The 19,094-nt window shown below is 34.2% G+C and overlaps 1 long non-coding RNA gene across 1 annotated transcript; it reads right to left on the bottom strand.

Annotated features, from left to right (window-relative positions):
• Nucleotides 1–8,429: 8,429 nt before the first annotated feature.
• Nucleotides 8,430–18,568, bottom strand: LOC116665360. Its single transcript, XR_004321941.1, has 3 exons — nucleotides 18,558–18,568; nucleotides 14,902–14,904; nucleotides 8,430–8,610 (listed from the first exon to the last, which is right to left on the bottom strand). It is a non-coding gene; the product is annotated as an uncharacterized LOC116665360 (long non-coding RNA).
• Between the last annotated feature and the right edge of the window lie 526 nt (nucleotides 18,569–19,094).

Here is a 19,094-nt window from a genome sequence, read left to right as displayed (position 1 = left end):
GATCATAGAGTTCTCTTCCTCAGAGTAGGCTATTCTTTTTCTTAAGGCCTTCCATTGACTTGATGAGGCCCACCCACATTACTGAGGGTAATTTACTTTACTCATAGTCTACTGATTTAAATATTAATCTCATCTAAAAAAAAATACCTGAAGTCTGGGAGGATTATTCCTACAGCTTCATTCTTTTTCTTCAGTATTTCTTTGACAATTCTGGGTCTGTTGTGATTCCATGTAAATTTTTAAATTATTTGTTTTGGTTCTGTGAAAAATGTCTTGGCTAATTTGATAAGGGTCACATTAAATCTGTAGATTGCTTTGGCTAGTATGGCCATTTTAACAATATTGATTCTTCCAATCCAAGAGCATGGGATATCTTTCCATTTCTGTAAATCATCCTTAATTTCCTTAATCAATGTTGTATACTTCTCTGAATATGTCTTTTACCTCAATGGTTAGGTTTATTCCTAAGTATTTTATTTCTTTGATGCAATTTTAAAAGGATTTTTTTTTTACTTTCTTTTTCTGATATTTTGTTGTTAGTGTAAAGAAAACTGCAATGAGGTATCATACCAGTCAGAACAGCCATCACTAAAAAGTCCACAAACGATAAATGATGGACAGGGTCTGGAGAAAAGGGACTCCTCCTACACTATTGGTGGGAATGTAGCTTGGTACAGCCATTATGGAAAACAGTATGGAGATTCTTTTAAAAATTAAGAATATTCTTACCCTATGATCTAGCAATCCCATTCGTGGTCATATATCTGGAGGAAACTCTAATTTGAAAAGATATATGTACCTCAATATTCATAGCAATTCTATTTATAATAACCAAGATGTGGAAGCAACTTAAGTGTCCATTGACAGATGACTGGATAAAGTTGTGGTGTGTGTGTATATATACACACATATACATACATACACATACATGCAACTCAGCCATAAAAAAAATAATAAAATAATGCCATTTGTAGCAACATGGATGGACCTGGAGATTGTCATACTAAGCCAGAGAGAGAAGAAAAATAGCATATGGTATCACTTACATGTGGAACCTAAAGAAAGGACATAAATGAACTTATTTACAAAACAGAAACAGACTCAGAAACATAGAAAACAAACTTATGGTTACTGGGGGAGAAAGAAAATGGAGAGGGATAAATTGGGAGTTTGAGATTTGCAGATACCAACTACTGTGTATAAAATAGAGAAACAACAAGGTTCTCCTGTATAGCACAGGGAACTATATTCAATACCTTGTAATAGCCTATAATCAAAGAATATGAAAAGGAATACACACCCCCACACACACATATAACTGAATCAATGTGCTGTACACCAGAAATAAACACAGTGTTGTAAATTGACTATACCTCAATTAAAAACAATAGTAATAAAAAAATACTTTGACAGAAACATCCAGGTGTATGTTTGACCAAATATCTGGGCATCCACTTATAGCCAAGTTGACATAAAATTAATCATCACAGTTACTAATGATGGGGTTAGTCATTGTTTTTACTAGGAATGTTAAAAAACCTTTAAACCCACATCGAGCAGATTTTTACTTATAAAATTATCTCAGATAGCTAATGTCTGTATTTCACAATTTCCTCTTCACTGAACTACTCTGTGCAAGATCCTCAAGGAGATATGATGTGAAAAGTTTAGGCTAATTGTAGGAATAAACAAACTCAACATTTTAGGATCTTAGCACAATAAAAACGCATTTATCATTTACACAGAAGTCTGATATCCATGAAACAAATCAGGCACCCAGACTCTTTCTAGCTGTACCTCTGCCCTTTTGTACATTCTCAACATCCTCTCTACTTAGTTGGAGTGTGCGGAAAGGAGAGAGTGAGGAGTAACCCTGCCTTGGCAGAAGGGAGCTAAGAAATGTACTCTAGCATTGTCTCAAGGAATCAAAGGAAATCATAGATCTTGGTGAGCAATCTTAGACTCAGATGCAGGCCATCACCTAGGGGCATGAGAACTGTGGGGACTGCCTTCCATTTAGCAGTGAAAAATGAACCTAGGAGTAACAACAGAATAGAAACTCCAGCTAGAAGTATCCACATTCTCTTTAGAGTATCCTATCTCTTGATTGGGATGTGACACAAGACTTTTTCTACTTTCCATTCTGTAAATATACCTAAAGTATAGTGCCTCCATTTTAACTATGTATTTTAGTGTAAGTCTTTAAGAAGAGTGAAGATTCTGCAAAATTTTTTTCTGTGCTGGGAAACAGGAGATTAAAAGTAAGACTTCAGGCTTTAAGATCAATCACTAGTTCCATCTGGTGAATGTTCTCTTTGATGGCCTCATTTAGAACTTCAAGAGATTTTGCTCAAATTTAAAATTCTCATTAGAGTCTTTGCCAAAACATCTTAAATGTGAAGCAATCTTAACTTTAAAAATTTAGAAATTGCTGAAGGAGACATACCATTTACAGCCAATAAATGAAAACCATGAGATAAAATGGGTCAGAAAAAGAAAATTATAGCACATTCTATAATACTGCTTCTCTCTGAAAATAAAAGTAACAAGACCTGCATTGCATTTGAAGTTTCTTTTCTATACAGAGCTACATTCACTTTTTTTTGTGTGTGTGTAGCTTTGTAGTTCCCATTCCAATTTATAGGGAAATGTGAAATATAGCTGAGGAGTTTTTTTTCTAACGTTTGCCACTTTCTTCACCTTTGGAATGAATCCCAAATGAACTTGGTTTTATAAGTTACATGTTTCTTCTGCTCTTTAAGCAGTATTGATCTCTTTCAAATCCATTTCTTTCTCTTCTGGAAAAATGGACATCTCCATTTGTGCAGTGTATTCTATATAGCCAGTTTTAGTGGACAAGAAAAAAAAAGTACATTCCTTTTTTTCCCCCAAGAAGCAGTATATTTTATTGTTAAATTAACCTTGGTCTACCTTAAAGTCTCAGTGGCTACTAATTTTAAGTCTTCTTCATAATGTCTTATTCTTACTGGGTTTTAGAGATATTTTGGTAACTTTACTTTTTATCTGTGAAGGTCTTTCCATATTTTGTATGGACTCTCACAACACATATTTTTTTTTCAAGTTTTAATGTCCACTCCCATATGCATAATTGTCCTTGCACATTTTCCTATTTGGATTTCTAATTTTTACTACCTTCTCTATAGCAAAAAGAACAATATAATATTTCTTTAAATAGAATAGAAAAGATAGAATAAGCAGCAGGAAAGTGTGCAGAGCCATCATCGTGATAGATTGGCAATATCTTTATAATTATTTCTATCATAACTCTTATAGTGATAGCACACAATGACTTCAACAGAAGATACATGTATTTAAGTTTTCTCACGGATGTCAAACACAGTATGCAAGAGAGAGGTGCAAGGCATATTGCTGCACACTTATAATGTCAGCAAATTGAAAACAATGTGATTTAAAAATTCTTTTTCAGAACTAATGCTTCATTTGCTATATAAATGAGGATAAAATAGGCAAAAAGAAAGTAGTCCTAGTTTGTGATGAAATGGAAGAAAGAGAAGAAGACCAACCTTTAATGAGTAATCTCTTTAGATCAGGCTCTTTCACACAAATTATCTCATTGATTCTTACAACAATATCCTAATTGTTGTATGTGTATATACTTGTGCCAAAAATATGAAAAAATGAAAACTCAATTCAATTGGTAAACAGAAGGTTGCATTGTTAATAGAAGGGCATGTAAGCAATTGAACCAACTCAGTGTGACACCAACTTTGAGTGGTAATGACACTATGGCCGTGCGGCCTGGAGAAGAAAAAAGAAATATGGAATCCATTGGATGGTTTAGAGTGTATTAATAAGCCATTTATAAAAAAAAAAGACTATTCAGCCATCTTCAAATCTATGCAGTACAGTATTTGATAAAAGCAGAGCAAATTTTATTTAATTGGTCATGATGTGGATCATGTACAAAGTGATGGTAAAGACTATGAATTTGAACGTAACCAGACCTTTTTTTCTCATGATTTCATGGATGACTAAACTAAAATAGCTGAAGGATCATTAAGCACACAGGATTGATTACTAAAGCAGCTTGTTGAATTGTTTTCTTTGGCTCTCTTTGAGGATGAGGAAAAATGAACGATTATCTTTTTCAAGTTAAGTAGACGAGAGAGAGAATTCATTTTCCTCAGCTTCTTCAACACATAGCTCCTCTGAGAAATCTACCTTAATGAATTACCTTAACAGTTGAATCTTCTATCCTGTGCTTCCTCAAACACTGAATGTACCGTAATGCTTTGTACAGTAATTTATATGTGGTCACTACAAGTTCTGTAAATGTGATTGGAGTATTATATATAGTATGGCTCAGTGAACTGGTTAATAAGCTTCCTCAGGACAGTGCTCAGCTCTTTAACGTGTTTGTATTGGGGTACATGTAGGGCAGGGATAATGGGAAAGAAGGGCAAAGAAGCCAATATTTTAGCAAAAAAAAAAAAAAAAAAAAAAAAAGAGCAGTAAATAATACTGAGAGTTAGGGGACTTAGGAAGTAAGAGGAAAGCCAAAGAGAATGGTATAATGAGTCAAGAGAACGAGATTCCAGAATGAGAGAAGAACCAAAGACCACAGAGATACTGAGCAGGGTGGAATTGATGGGAGGCTACTGATTTTCAAGGAAGTGATTGCTGGCAATTTTACTAGACTGATAAGAGAATAAGGCAGATTGTAGAGGATATATGAATGAATTGGAGATGAGAAAGTGGAGGCAAAAAGAGTATACTATCTTGTTTTGCTAAGGAGCTTGATCATAAAGGAATGGAAGAAGCTATCGTGGTGGTTTGAAGGGAAATCAAGACTAAAGAAAGGTGTTTCAGGATAAAAATTCTTGAGCCTGTTTAGAGATCAAGAGGATAGGAATAGATTGAGGATAAGCAAGAGAGGAGGCAGTATTGGTCAATGCTAACCTTGTGTGATTTGGTAGTAGACTACCAGGGTTTGAAACTTAGATTTGTGTATTATTAGCTGTGTGAACTTGTGCAAGCCTCAATTTTGTCACTTACTAAATAGAGATAATCTAGTATTATGGTGAAGATTAAATGTTAAAATTAATTTGAAGTGCTTATTCTAATGACTGGAACATGGTTAACGTTCAATAGAGAACAGCTATTATTGTTATTATTAGGAAGCTTCTAAATAAAAATCATAGATGGAGATGTTGGTGTGCAAAAGAACAGAGACATCTTTTCTCACTGTGGGAGATAGGACTGATGATGTTGTTACACATTATACCTAGGAGGTAAGCTGAAGCTGAAGGAGAAAATATCACATAGACTCAGGTTTTATTTTGCTTTTTTTTTTTATGAAGAAGGGAGTTTAATTGTATATTGAGAATGAGGGCTTAATTATGTTAGATTTGGCTTGAAGCAACTTTATTCTATTGACAAAGAGAATTATGAGAAATTGATGAGTACTGTGGTGGATAGAAAACATTGACAACTCTGTTGAAGATGAAAACCACAAATTTTATTGTAACTGATCTTTACTGTTATGTGAATTTTATCCAGCAATGTGCAGTAGTCCAGAGGAAAGAAATAAGGAAAAATGATATTGTGGTTTTCCAGGATTGATTAAAGAAATTCTTATGATGAAAGTTGGGAAGGTCATAGGATCTGTGAATGTTTTAAGAGAAGATATAGAATTTAGACTAGTTAGGGAAGGAAATGAAATCAGGAAGGGATAGCAGTCTTAACATTAAATTATGTTGAGTTTAGAGCAGGATTAGTAGGTCCAGCTGTAGGAGGAAAAAGTTGAATCAGAGAAAAGAATTTCAATATTTCAGAAATTTAGGGATATAGATGTTGAGGATAATAATGATTCCCAGATTTATTGCTCACACTGAGTAAAGATAAATGGTGAATTCTGTAATAGATACATCTTCTGCAGACAGAGCAGAGAATATGATGAGAATCAGACTTAAAACTTAATTACAAGGGAAGTAGAGCTTCAGAGAATGCTTTCTTTTCAACCCTGCAAGCCTGCCATATCAATTTCAAGGCTCTTTTGGGAAAATAAGGAGTTCTGAGATACGGGATGTGGATATCTGGGTCAACACACTTGGAAAATAAGGAATTCTGAGATACGGGATGTGGATATCTGGGTCAACACACTTGGAATCCTTACATTCCCTGAACTCTCTGAACCTATGGAAGTGGCCTGCTTGCAGAAGATCAAGATCCTTGGGAGCACCCATGTATCCAGTAACTAGTCATTGTAGGGTTTCGAGGACTCAGTCTTTTTGCCTCAATTCTGGGCACATATGAAAAATCTTCCCAGCTCTAGAACTTCCTGTGTGACCTCCTGAGTCCCCTGTTGTCTGCAAGACATCTCTGCCTAATTCTTCTTCCAGCACTTCCTTATAAACCTCATTCCTAAGGGCACTCCTCAAGAAAATATGTACATATAAATTCCTGTCTCAGAGTCTGTTCCCTGGGAAACCCAAACTAAAACACTGATTGACTGGAAAAAGTGAGTACACATGTTCTTAAGAGGCTACTCTATGAACCCAGAATGGTCTTGTTTATCTTGCATCTCTCTACTTTCTAACTTCCAAATACGGTTTCAGTCTAACTTTTTTTCCTGAAATATTATATACAATATCAGAATGTAAAGTTAGAATATAGAGAAAATAATATTAAAGTATATTTATTTTATACAGAAATTGAGATTAATCATTTAGAGATTATTTGTGGAGAAAGTTCGGTAGAGATGCTTTAATAAGCGAGACTACCTTTTACCTAGCACAGGGCTAGGTACATAGTGGATGGTCTATAAATGTTTGTTGAGTGAATAGGTAAATGAAAATTTTAGTAGAATATTCTAATTCTCATACTGTTACTAATGTCCAAGTTAGGTGTGGTAATTGGAGCAGCAGTAGCTCATGAGAAAATTCAGTCATCTTTAGTTGTGTGACTAGAGGAAGTTGTTTAATTTCTTTGAAGCTTTGTTTCTTTGTCAGTACAATGCCTGCCTTCATGTAGATTCTGATTTAACTCAGCCTTGAAGGTAAATTATAATTTTTTCCACTTCTATTCCTTATGTGATATGATGACAAATGTAATCAACCAAGAGAATACTGTTACTTGCTTTATGAATACCTTTCTCTTTTAGCATAGTTTTTTTTTCTCTGAAGTTTATTATTTTTGATTTTTATTATTTATTTATTTAGTTCTATTGAAATATGGCTGATATACAATATTATATAAGTTTTAGGTGTACAACATAGTGATTCAATTTTTAAAGTGTTATTGTTTTAATTTTTGCTTTCCTACAGTACAACTTATATTAAGTATATTTCTGTTCAGATTATGAATCTGTGGGTTCTTGCAAAGTTAATTTTTGTACTAAATCATAATTGGAAATAACATTAAGCATATATTCAATTAGAAAATAATTAAATTGTTAACCATTAGTTTTGGCAGGTTTTCAATTTTGCTTTAGCTGTTTTGAGGTCACATTTGTAATTATTAAGCCTTAAATATAGCTACAGTCAGCAAAAGCAACTGATTTAATCAATTGTGATCATAGATCACAATATACATGCCCAAAACCTTTTATATGCGTAACTGAATGGGAGAAAAAGTATATTTTTATTCACTGGAAATAAAATATCTTTTGGGAAAGGAACTATCTTGGCTTAGGAAAATAAAATGATTTTGGTAACTTGAGATTGGAAGGAGAGATATCACAGGGAAATGGGACTGAAGGAGATTTTTTTTCATGTTAGAGCAAAATTACTCTGTGTGCAGATACTAACTAACATATGTAGATAAACAAGTTCATACTGTATAGCACAGGGAACTATATTCAATATCTTGTAGTAACCTATGATGAAAAAATATGAAAACAAATATATGTAAAGAACAATGTAGAGTAAAACCATACATATATATATGTATGTGTGTGTGTGTGTGTGTGTATATATCACATGCCAGCATTTTGGGTCTTAAGAGTAGCAATGAGAGGAGAAGGAGGGAGATGGAATCAAGCAACATGGAAAGAGGCCTGAACTGGCAGAACTGTCCGAAGGACTTTAATAAATGATATAGAATGTGAAGTTGTTCTCTTTGCTGTGTTATTACTTCTTGCTCTCACTTAACTGAACTTTCTGTAAAATATGGCCTTTCAGCACACATGGAATAGAGTTTCTTTATGTGAAAGCTAAAGAGGAAGGGTTGAGTTCTTCATTTTTAGTTAGTACAGAGTACACAGAAAAGGACAACTTCATAACAGAATAAAGACTAAAAATTCAGTAGACATAAAAAATTATAGCCAGAGGTGGCTCTAGGAGAGTCTCTGGGCCTTCAGTACAATCTTAATTAGATTCTGAGATGTAAAAAGATCCAAGCTGACACTGTGTTACACATAGTTTGGTCTCAGGGTATTCAGAGTCGTTTCTGCAATACTAGCTGTATCACTTTCATCAAGTAATTTCACTGCTCAGTTTCAGTTTGTTCATCTACAAAAATGGAAGAAAAAAAGGGCCTACCTAAATGGGTTGCTCCAATGGGAATTAAATGTTAAATAATTTCATTGTAGTTGTTGTTATTGTTACTATTAATGTTGATATTGTTTCTCTCTCTCTCTCTCTTTTTTTTTTTTTTTTTTCATTCCTAGGAGACAGTGTTACTATAATAGTTCAGTTAAAGACAATTAGGATTTATGGGTATGGAGATGAAGAATTGAAGTGGGTATTTCTAGAATTAATCTTTTTCTTCCCGTTCTCAGCTTAACCCCTGCAAAAGGCCTGTATTCACTCTCTCCCATTTTTTTACTCCTCATCAGTTCTCAGCCAACCAGTTTCTTTTTTGCTTGCAAGTACTGTTCCTAAAATGCTGCTTTCATAAAGGATGTAAATGTACCAATTGCAAAAACCCTATTGACACTTTTCCTCCTTATTTTTGTTGGCCTTTTCTAACATTTATACTATTGACCAGACACTCCTTCTTGAAATAAGCTACACTTGTCTTTTCTGTATCCACCTTTTCTAGTTCTCCTCATGCATCTCTGTTTCTTTTTTGTTTCCATCCAGAGCATCTTCTTTTTCATGTACACCCATCACCAACTATACTACCATCTCTGCCAAATATTGCTATCACTGCCATCCAGTGTTCTTCCACCTTACAGTTTCCAAATCTATATCTTCAGTTTCTGAATTTTAAACCCACTTATTCAGCTATCATCTGGAAAGCTCTACCAAGTTGTCCCTCAGATACTTCAAACATACATTCAAAATTAAATCTACTTTCATTCCTTCCTAAAATTGGCTGCTGATCTGTTGTTTTCAGTCACATTTGGTAACAACAGCACACAGGGCATCTTGTCACTCAAGTAGAAACCATTATTTCTGGAAGAAATATTCTTCTGTATTCCTTTTCCCTCCCACTTTCTACCCATATCTAATAAATCAATAATCTCCAAACTCTTTTGATCTTCTTACTTAGTAACATATACTAAGAAAGCACTCCAGAATGAGTTAATTTAGATATTATTTATATGTATTATCAATCCACATATTGAATGTAAGGAAAACATATTTCTTATATTTTAAGATAAAAACTAAATTTCTAATATTTATTGCCCACAATCAGTAATATATTGTCATGCTAAATCCTGATAATTCTACCTCCTCAGTATTTGTTTAATTGGTCTCCTCATATTCCTTACCTCTTTCCACTGCTCTGGTTCGGACTGCTGTTGCCTGGACTGCTGCAAATGCTTCAGATTGTGATTTTTTGATTCTGCATGTGTCTTTCCCAAATCTTCACATATATTCTATTTGATTTTAATATTTTACTTAAGCTATACAACCAAACCTTTTTTATTCTCCTGCTAAAAATCATTCAGTAGCCTTTCATTGCCTGCAGGATAAAACTAAACTCTGTTTAAAAGCTTTCCATGATCCCTTTCTAGCTTGATATGTTACCATTCCATTCTTTACATTTTAATTTACAGCACAAACTGTGTATAATAATAAATATAAATATATATATAAATATAAAATAATAACTGTACATTATTAACTCAACCACTTATTTCTTACCTCTGTTCCTTTCTGTATTTTCAGTGCTTCTTTGTGTATCCACACCCTTCCTTTTACTACATTTTTTTTTTCTGATAATCTCTATTTATTCTTTTAGACTCAGATTGGGTATTGCATCATCCAAAATGCATTTTCTTTGGCTATTGGGATTAGAAATACACATAAATCTATAATATCCTTGGATAGCTCCACCATTTTGGAGGTGAATGTACTGGGAGGAAAATTCCCAATTACATTAATTAGTCTCATCCATATATTTAATATGGTTACACCTTTCAAGTGTACTCTTAAAATCATAATGGTTGCTCCTAATTATTCACTCACTTAATCTCTTGGATATTATTTGACAGTCTTCATTCTGCAAATTCCTAGCACCATCCAGTTCATCCTGCATTTCAGCAAATGGCCTCAAATCTTACTCACTAAAAGTAGAAGCAGATGGAAGAGAAATTTCATGCACTCTCACCACCCAATCTGTCAAGGTACTCAGCATCTGTGACCACAGCAAATACTGTGCCCTCTTACCTGTTAGGACAGATGAACTATCCATGTTCTTAAAGCTAATTCCTCTGCTTGTGCACTAGATCCTATGCCTCTCTTGTTTGCTCAAGGATGTTGCTCCAACAATATAATTTTGTCTGTCTTACATCGTCATTTTTTCCTCTACTGCATTATTCCCATTACCACAGAAACACATTATCATTTCCCCCAAGTGAAAAACAAAACAAAACTTATTAGCTATTGGATGATATTAAGAACTTACCATAAAGTTTGTATGGTGTGACAGTGGTATTGTGGTTATGCTAAAGAGGTGTCATCACTTGAAAATACATACTTAAATATTTTTAGGTGAAATGATATGATGCTTAAAATATGCTTTAAGATTGTGGGAAGAGAGATGAAACAAGATTAGCAAAATATTAATAATTTTCAAACCTGGATGATGGGTACTATACTATTTTCTGTACTTCAGATCTTTATGAATTTTGTGTTAGGTTATTTTACTACTGAGTTATAAGAATTTTTGTTTGTTTTGTTTTTTATATATTTTGGATACAAGCCCTTTATTACATATGAGTTTTGCAAATATTAAGCTTTCCCATCTTTGACTTTCCATAGCCCTGAGTTTAAATTCTGCTCCGTCATCTGTTAGTTCTGCCTAGGACTATAATAATGTGTTGTATACATTTTTGTTTCCCTGTCTTGTTCATCTTTGCATTCCTCATAGCAAATGTTTACACATGGTATGTTCTTGGTAAGTGAATATTGAATTGAATTGGAGTGTTTCAAACACAGTGAATTCATTTTTTTTTTAGCAAGATAAATCTGGTGGTCTTTTATAGAATGCATTGGGGTCTGGCAGATCATGGAGTTAGACAAATATGTTTACAAACACATTATGATATTTAGGCATAAGGCAATAAGGATCTAGAAGGACAGTGACTATGGAAGAGGAAATTGTGATTCATAAGGCAATTCTAAAGAAAAAACAACGGATTGTTAAGATTAATGGTGATGATGGTGATGATGGTGATGATAGCAATGCAGACGTTCACTTATATCTGTATAACAGCTTACGGTTTATGTACATTATTCCAGAGTTATGTATGCAAATCTCACTCCTGAGACTCACATGAAGTGATGTGATAATCATGTGTTAACGTGATAAAATGCATAGCATTCTTGAATTTTTCTGGGAAAAGCTTATTAGATTCAAAATTGGAAAAGGTATATGGCACAGAACACGTTTGCAACTTAGAAATCAGGTTAATCATGGCATTTTAAGAGTTGCTGCATCTCTCCTGCTCATCATGGGGTACTTAGAAGACTGATCCAAGGAACAGACTGAGAAATACATTAGAACAAGTCCCTAATAATGAATTCCAAATACCAGTGCTATTTTTAGCAAACATTATTTAACTCCCATGGATTTTGTGAGAGCTGTATTATTCTTCCCTAAGGGTAGAGACAGAGCAATAGTTTGCTTCACCTGGGGAGACATTGGCTTTCAGCTTGTTATATTTTGGTGCAAGGGCTATAGTGAATGTCTTTGCCCTCTGAAGGCAAAGGTCACAGGAAATTTTTAGCAAGTTGCCACTGGGTCACTTGCATTTACACTGTAGGAATCTAGAGCTGTAAAGGAAGCTGACTGCAGAAACCTCAGGGACCAGAATACTTTTTCATTATTGTAGATGTACTGGGATGTACTGATGAATGTCTTGCTATCCTTTTAAGCAATTTAATTGAAGTACAAAGTACCGTATGTATAACTGGTGTCTACTTTAGTATTTCCCATTGCCAGCTAAAAGATAAAGATTTAATATATGCACACAATGCACTGAATTAGTCTCATTTTTGTTTCCTTTAATTTGCACTTGTAAGAAGGGCTTGAATTTTGTCCTGTTGTAGGACAGGAAAGAAATATTATTTTAAGACATAAATTGGTGCCACCCCTTGGGTTCCTCTTTCCTCTTTATGCCTAACAGAAATAAGGGAGTAAATGAAATTGTGTATCTATCTAAACATATATATACAGTCTCCTTAGTATCCATCAGTGGAGTGGAATTACGGCATTATTCCTAAATATCCATTGATTAGTAAGAAAGAAAATGTGATATGTATATATATATATGCAATTCAGCCATATAAAAAAGGGAAATCCTGCCATTGTTTACAACATGGATGGACATTATGCTAAGTGAAATAAGTCAGACAGAGAAAGACAAATACTGTATGATATTACTTATATGTGGAATCTAAAAGAGCCAAGCTCATAGAACCAGAGTACAGTGGTGGTTACGAAGGGTTGGGCATGGGCAAAAAGGAGAGATGTTGGTAAAAAAGGTGCAAACTTCCAACTATAAGATGAATAAGTTCTGGGAATCTAATATACAGCATGGTAACTATAATTAACAATATTATATATTTTAAAGTTAAGAGAGTAAATCTTAAATATTATCATCATACACAGAAATGGTGGTCATGTAATGAGATGGAGGTGTTAACTTTGTTGTAGTAATCATTTCACAATATACATTTGTGTCAAATCATAACATTGTACAACTTAAACTTACATATGTTTTATGCCAATATCTCAGTAAAGTTGGAAATAAATAAAATTTACTGTGTTAAACATTAAAAAACAGAAGCTGAAATTGCTAAAAATAAAAGAAATATTTTACGCGCTGATGACCATTTCAGCAGGTTCCTTCCTTGATGTCCTATTATAATATAAACATGTAAGAGGGGCTTCTTCCCACACAGACATTCTGAAATGTTACTTCAAAGGACAGCCCCTTTCCAATCAGATTATCAGTTTCCTGTCAATTCCACTATGCAATTTTATTTATGCATTCATCATCAGTTGATGCTTAGGTAGTTTCCATGCCTTGGCTCTCACAAATAATGCTGCAGTGAACTTGAAGGGTGCAGATACCTTTTCAAGATAGTGATTTCATTTTCTTTGGGCATATACCAAAAGTGAGAGCTGGATCATGTGGTGGTTCTATTTTTAATGTTGAGGAACCTTCATACTGTTTTCCATAGTGGCTGAAACAACTTACATTCACACCAGCAGTGCTCAAGAGTTCTTTTTTCCCCCACAGCTTTGTCAACATTTGTTGTTTCTTGTCTACTTGGGAATAGCCATTCTAACAGGTGTGAGGTGATATCTCATTGTGGTTTTGATTTGCATTTCCCTGATGATTAGTGATTGAATATCCTTTCATGTACCTGTTGGCCACTTGTGTTTCTTCTTTGAAAATGTCTATTCTAGTCCTTAACCAATTTTTTTAATTTTTTGCTTTTGAATTTGTTATGTATTTTGGACATTAACCCCTCTCAGATAAATGGTTTGCAGATATTCTCTCCTATTCCATAGGTTGATTTTTTATTTTGCTGATTGTGTCTTTTGCTTTGCTGGAGCTTTTTAGTTTGATGTAGTCCCACTTGTTTATCTTTTGTTGTTGTTGCTGTACTTCAGGTGTCATTTCCAAAAAAATGTTGCCAAGACTTATGTCAAGGAGTTTTTTCCCCTATATTTTCTTCTCATAGTTTCATAATTTTGAGTCTTAAATTTAAGGCTTTAATCCATTTAAGTTGATTTTTGTAAGATAGTGGTCCAGTTTCATTCTTTTACATGTGATTATCCAGTTTTTCCAAAACCATTTATTGAAGAGACTTATCCTTTCCCCTATGAATATTCTTTGCTCCTTTGTCAAATATTAGTTGACTTTATAAGTGAGAATTTATTTCTGGACTCTCATTTCTGTTCCATTGGTCTTTGTATCTGTTTTTCTGCTAGTACCATATTGTTTTGATTACTATAGCTTTATAATAAAGTTTGAAATCAGGAATTGTGATGTCTCCAGCTTTGTTCTTCTTTCTCAGGATTGTTTTGGCTGTTTGGGTCTTTTGTGATTCCATATAAATTTTAGGATCATTCTTCTGTTTCTGTGAAAAATGTCATTGGAAATTTAATAAAGATTGCATTGAATCTGTAGATGGCTTTGGGTGGTATGGACATTTTAACAATATTAATTTTTCTGATCCATGATCACAGGATATCTTACCATTTATCCGTGTCTTCAGTATTTTTTTCAATGTCTTGTAGTGTTCTATGGGCAGATCTTCCACTTGGTTAAATTTATTCCTAAGTATTCTATTGTTTTTGATGCTATTGTCAAGGGGATTATTTTTTTAATTTCTTTTTAAATAGTTCATTATTAGTGTAGAAATGTAGTGTAGACTTCTGTATGTTAATTTTGTATTCTGCAACTTTACAGAGCATTTGAGGAAGTAGACACTTCTTCCAGTCTTTACAGACCAGCTTCAGCAGGCAAAGCCCTTTATCAGTTAGCCAGTCCAGAGATTATGGGTGGACAGTTAATGGTGTTTGAAGGTAGGCTTGCTGCTGGAGTCCTTTGGTGGGCAAGTTTGGTGGGTGGATCAGCAGGTGGGCAGACCTACTGCTTGGGTCTGAGGGGGATGGACCTGGATCTTGGATCCAAAAGGGCCAGCCAACCAAGTACTGGGACCACTGGGGTGGGTTCAGTGTCCGGGTCCAAGGGAGCCTACTTAAGGTCAGAGCAAGCCTGGAGCCACAATGCCTGCCTGCTGGTTGGGTCTCTGGGGGCCAGTTTGCTGCTGGAGCTGGCTAGGAACCTGGGTCTGAGGAAGCTGATCTGCAGTCTACATCCATGTTGACCAATCTCAGGCTCATCTGAGCCAGGGGCCTGGGGCTCTGGAGCCACCCTGGTACTGGGGCAGCTCTGGGTCTGTGGTGAAGTCCAGTGCTCATTTTATTCTCCTTTTTCCAGACAGTGTGTGTCTTTCTTGGCTGCGAGGGCTTGGGGGAGGGGTGATGGGGGTAACATGAATCTATCTTTCCTATCCTCCTCAATGTATCTTTTCATATTTTTCTGCTTTACTGAGGTACTGTAATCCCTCACCTGGAATCCTTGGCTCTTGTGAGAATATTTTCATGTGAAAATAGTTGTTAAAATTTATATTTGGTGGAGGGGCAGGGAATCCAGCACTAGAAATTCCTATGCTGTCATTTTGCTGACATCACTCCCAGAAGTACTTCTTTACTAGAAAGAGAACACACAGCATTTTCTCACTACCCAGCAGTTGTAACTTTTAGGATAAGGGACACATAGATTGGGAAGGAACCTATTTTCCTCAGGCTCATCATGGCTCACATTCACAAAACTAGAGAAGAAGCAAAGGTTCAAAGATACGTGTGGTGTTGACTGTTTTTTGTGGTATGTTATTAGCAGAAGGCCCAAGGCAAACTGAAGGGGAGCTCAGAGATCTTTGGTATCTATGATGGTTCTGGGACCTTTGAAATATGTGTGTCCTTTGTAACTCCTTCTTACCTCATTGTAGTTTGCTCACCAATATGGTATGTGAGACCAACATTTTCCACATATTTGTATTAGTCTTTTTGTTTCTAATAACCAGGATCTGAGGGGTTGCCACAAATGGAGTTTTATCCTTGGAAAAATAAATAATAGAAAATATTGAGTAAGAGAATAGAAATTACACATACAAAGAACAGTATAATTGAGTCTTTCTTTAGAGAGGGGACAGAAATGTAAAAACCATCTAAAATTAAAATATAAAATCTATATCCAAGACTGCAACTTAAATTGTATTGATGTTACTAATAACAACTGTATTATGGAACTGTGGAAACCCCACATCTACTAATCAGGAAAATCCAAAGATTGCTATCAGGCAAAGCTACAGTTATCTCAATAAAATGGTCTTATTAACAATGTGCTTAATTCAAGGGAGATGAAATTGTATGATTTGCAGAATGATTTTTATCTAGAAATAATTTTATTAGAATATTATCACTTATTAGAACACTTCTTATGAATTAAATGTGGCAGGAACTTTGAAAGTAAATAAATTAGACACTATCTGATGGACAGAATAAATCAGAGAGACTAACATTTATTGCATGCTACTTTATACTAGCTATTATGTTAATTTACTTACACACACTATCTTGTTTCAATTTCACAGAAACCATAAGAAATACAATTCTTTACCATTCTGGAGATGAAGAAGCTAAGGTATAGACTGGTTGATCATTTGCTCAAATAAAAGGTCCCACTTTTTTTTTTAAGTCTTAAGAATGTTAGCAGAATGACAACCACTAAATACAGAAGGAATTGTGAAGTTTAAAACGTATCCAATTTAAAACTATAATACAAATTAATACTGGCAAGAATAATTAATAGATTTTGCATGTGGGACATTTTAGTGAGGAACATATGTTTACATAGTCCCAAAGTATCTCCCAACAAATTATTTATTAATAGAAAAGAGAAAAATAGTGACAATGCAATGGAGAAAACAGACAAGAAGTGACCAAAATTAACATACCCAGTGAGAAGCAGTTGATATCATGCCTCTGGATGTGATACTCTGAGAAGGACATGGCATCACTTATGTATTATTCCAGCCAAGTTGCATAATGTAAAGGTGATCATGAAGAAAAGTAAGAAAACATACATTGAGAGGTCTATAAAGTAAATGGCATATTTTTCAAAATTGTCCATGTCATGAAAGACAAAGAATAAAGAAGACAAAAGGGGCATTCTAAGATTAACACCTGATATCATAACAAAAAAGTGATATGAAGATTTGGGGAAGCTGAAGTAATAAGAATGTAGACTAGATGAAAGTATTGTATATGTGTTAAATATTCTGAAGTTGCTAACTCTTTTTGGGTGAAGTACGAGGATATTTTTGTTTTTATAAAATGTACACTGAAGGAGTAAAGGACTTGATGTATGTAACCTACTCTCAAATGGTACAGAAAAAATATGGATATAGCTAGAGAAAGGTAAAGCAGATTCTGTAAAATACTAAAATTTGGTGAATCTTGGTTTTGGTTATTTGGGAGTTCTTGGTACTATTCTTATAAGTTTTTTATGTATAAAAATATTTCAAAACAAAAAGTCAAGGAAAAAAGCCTGAATCATTAAAGAAATATAAAAGGTCATGGAAGCATTATTTGAAGAAAAGCATTGGGTGAAAATAGTTATACAGTCACTTTTTATTCAAAGTCAAGTAACAGAAAGCGCTAATGCTGTATAAGCTGTTTCAGAACATAGACAAAGATCAGGAAGTTGCCAGACTTTTAAGGAAGCTAATGTAATCTTGATGCTGGGGTCACCACATAGTATTCACTGCCCAGGGGTACCTGGCAGAGGATGTGAGTGAGAGTAGGTGTTGAGTGTAGCTTATATCCTACTTGGCCAGCCCTACACAGGACTATGCCAGCCAGCAGGAATTTATATGAACATGCCACAGGGCCTACTTGTTTGAAACTCAAACCTGAGAAAGTGCAAAAAGCAAACCAAAGATTAATTTCTCTCATGACTGTAGTTGTAAGATCTAATAAAATAATGCAGTTGAAAATGTGGCACATATTAAGAGTACAGCATGCCATGACCAAGGATTTTATTTCAGGATTAGGCAGATGGCCAATATTAGAAACTCGTTACTCAGTTCATCAAAAGATCAATGGAAAATTTAGTGTAATTATTTTAATAGTGTGAAGTATATTTGAAAACATTTAACATTAAATTCTGATAGGAACATTTCTGAAAACTAGAAATACAGTTTCATAACATGAAAAAGTCAAATCATCCTCAAAGTTTAAAAAACAAAAGCATTGGCATCAGAATCAGAATTCTTCCATTTGACAGTAGGTGTAATAATGCCACATTTCAGAATTGCTGTGAGAAGAGAAAAAAATGCTGAAAATAGCTAATAAGCATAAATGAAATAAGATGGAAGTAATGAAATCAAGTATATCAGTGATTACACTAAATGTGGTATAAAGAATTCTCCTGTAAAACACATACACACTTAAAATTATTGGTAATTTCTGGGTATGAAAGCCAAGATCTTTAAGTTTGAGTAATCAAACTGTGTATGATTAGAAGATCCTCAGTGCACATCGAAGAGCAAAGACTCAATATTGTTATATCATGTGTGTTCCTTTGGTTAAAAGCATGTAATCATACAAATCTTCCAAATAAATATTAAATTATGGGATACTTTATCATTATTATTCTTGTTACTAAGATATTAAACTAGTAAACAGAAACATAAGCTCAGCATACACCATGGAAATATTAATGCATCTTATAGGTAAGTTATGAATGATATATTATGTAATGACTAGGTAGAGACTAATTTTTACTGAGCCAGAAAATAATTTTTAAACACATGTTTCTGCTGGTATTGGCAGAATTCCTTAGAAAGACATTTACAAAGTGAATAATTTATATCATCTTCTTACCCTATAAAATACTTGGGAAATCTTAAGTCAAATTGTTAGATTTTGAGAAAAAAAAATTTAAAAGATAAACAGCAAGACTCTGGCATGAAGAAAGACCAGTAAGAGATAAAAGGAACTGCTGAAGTGAATGGGTTTTTCCACCAAAATCTCCAAAAAGTGAAACATATGCTTATGAAATATAAAATTCATTC

Source organism: Camelus ferus, chromosome 8 (assembly GCF_009834535.1).
Source record: "Camelus ferus isolate YT-003-E chromosome 8, BCGSAC_Cfer_1.0, whole genome shotgun sequence".
Classification (NCBI taxonomy): domain Eukaryota; kingdom Metazoa; phylum Chordata; class Mammalia; order Artiodactyla; family Camelidae; genus Camelus; species Camelus ferus.
Note: the sequence above shows the minus strand (reverse complement) of the source record. Positions and strands in the feature narration are given on the sequence as shown.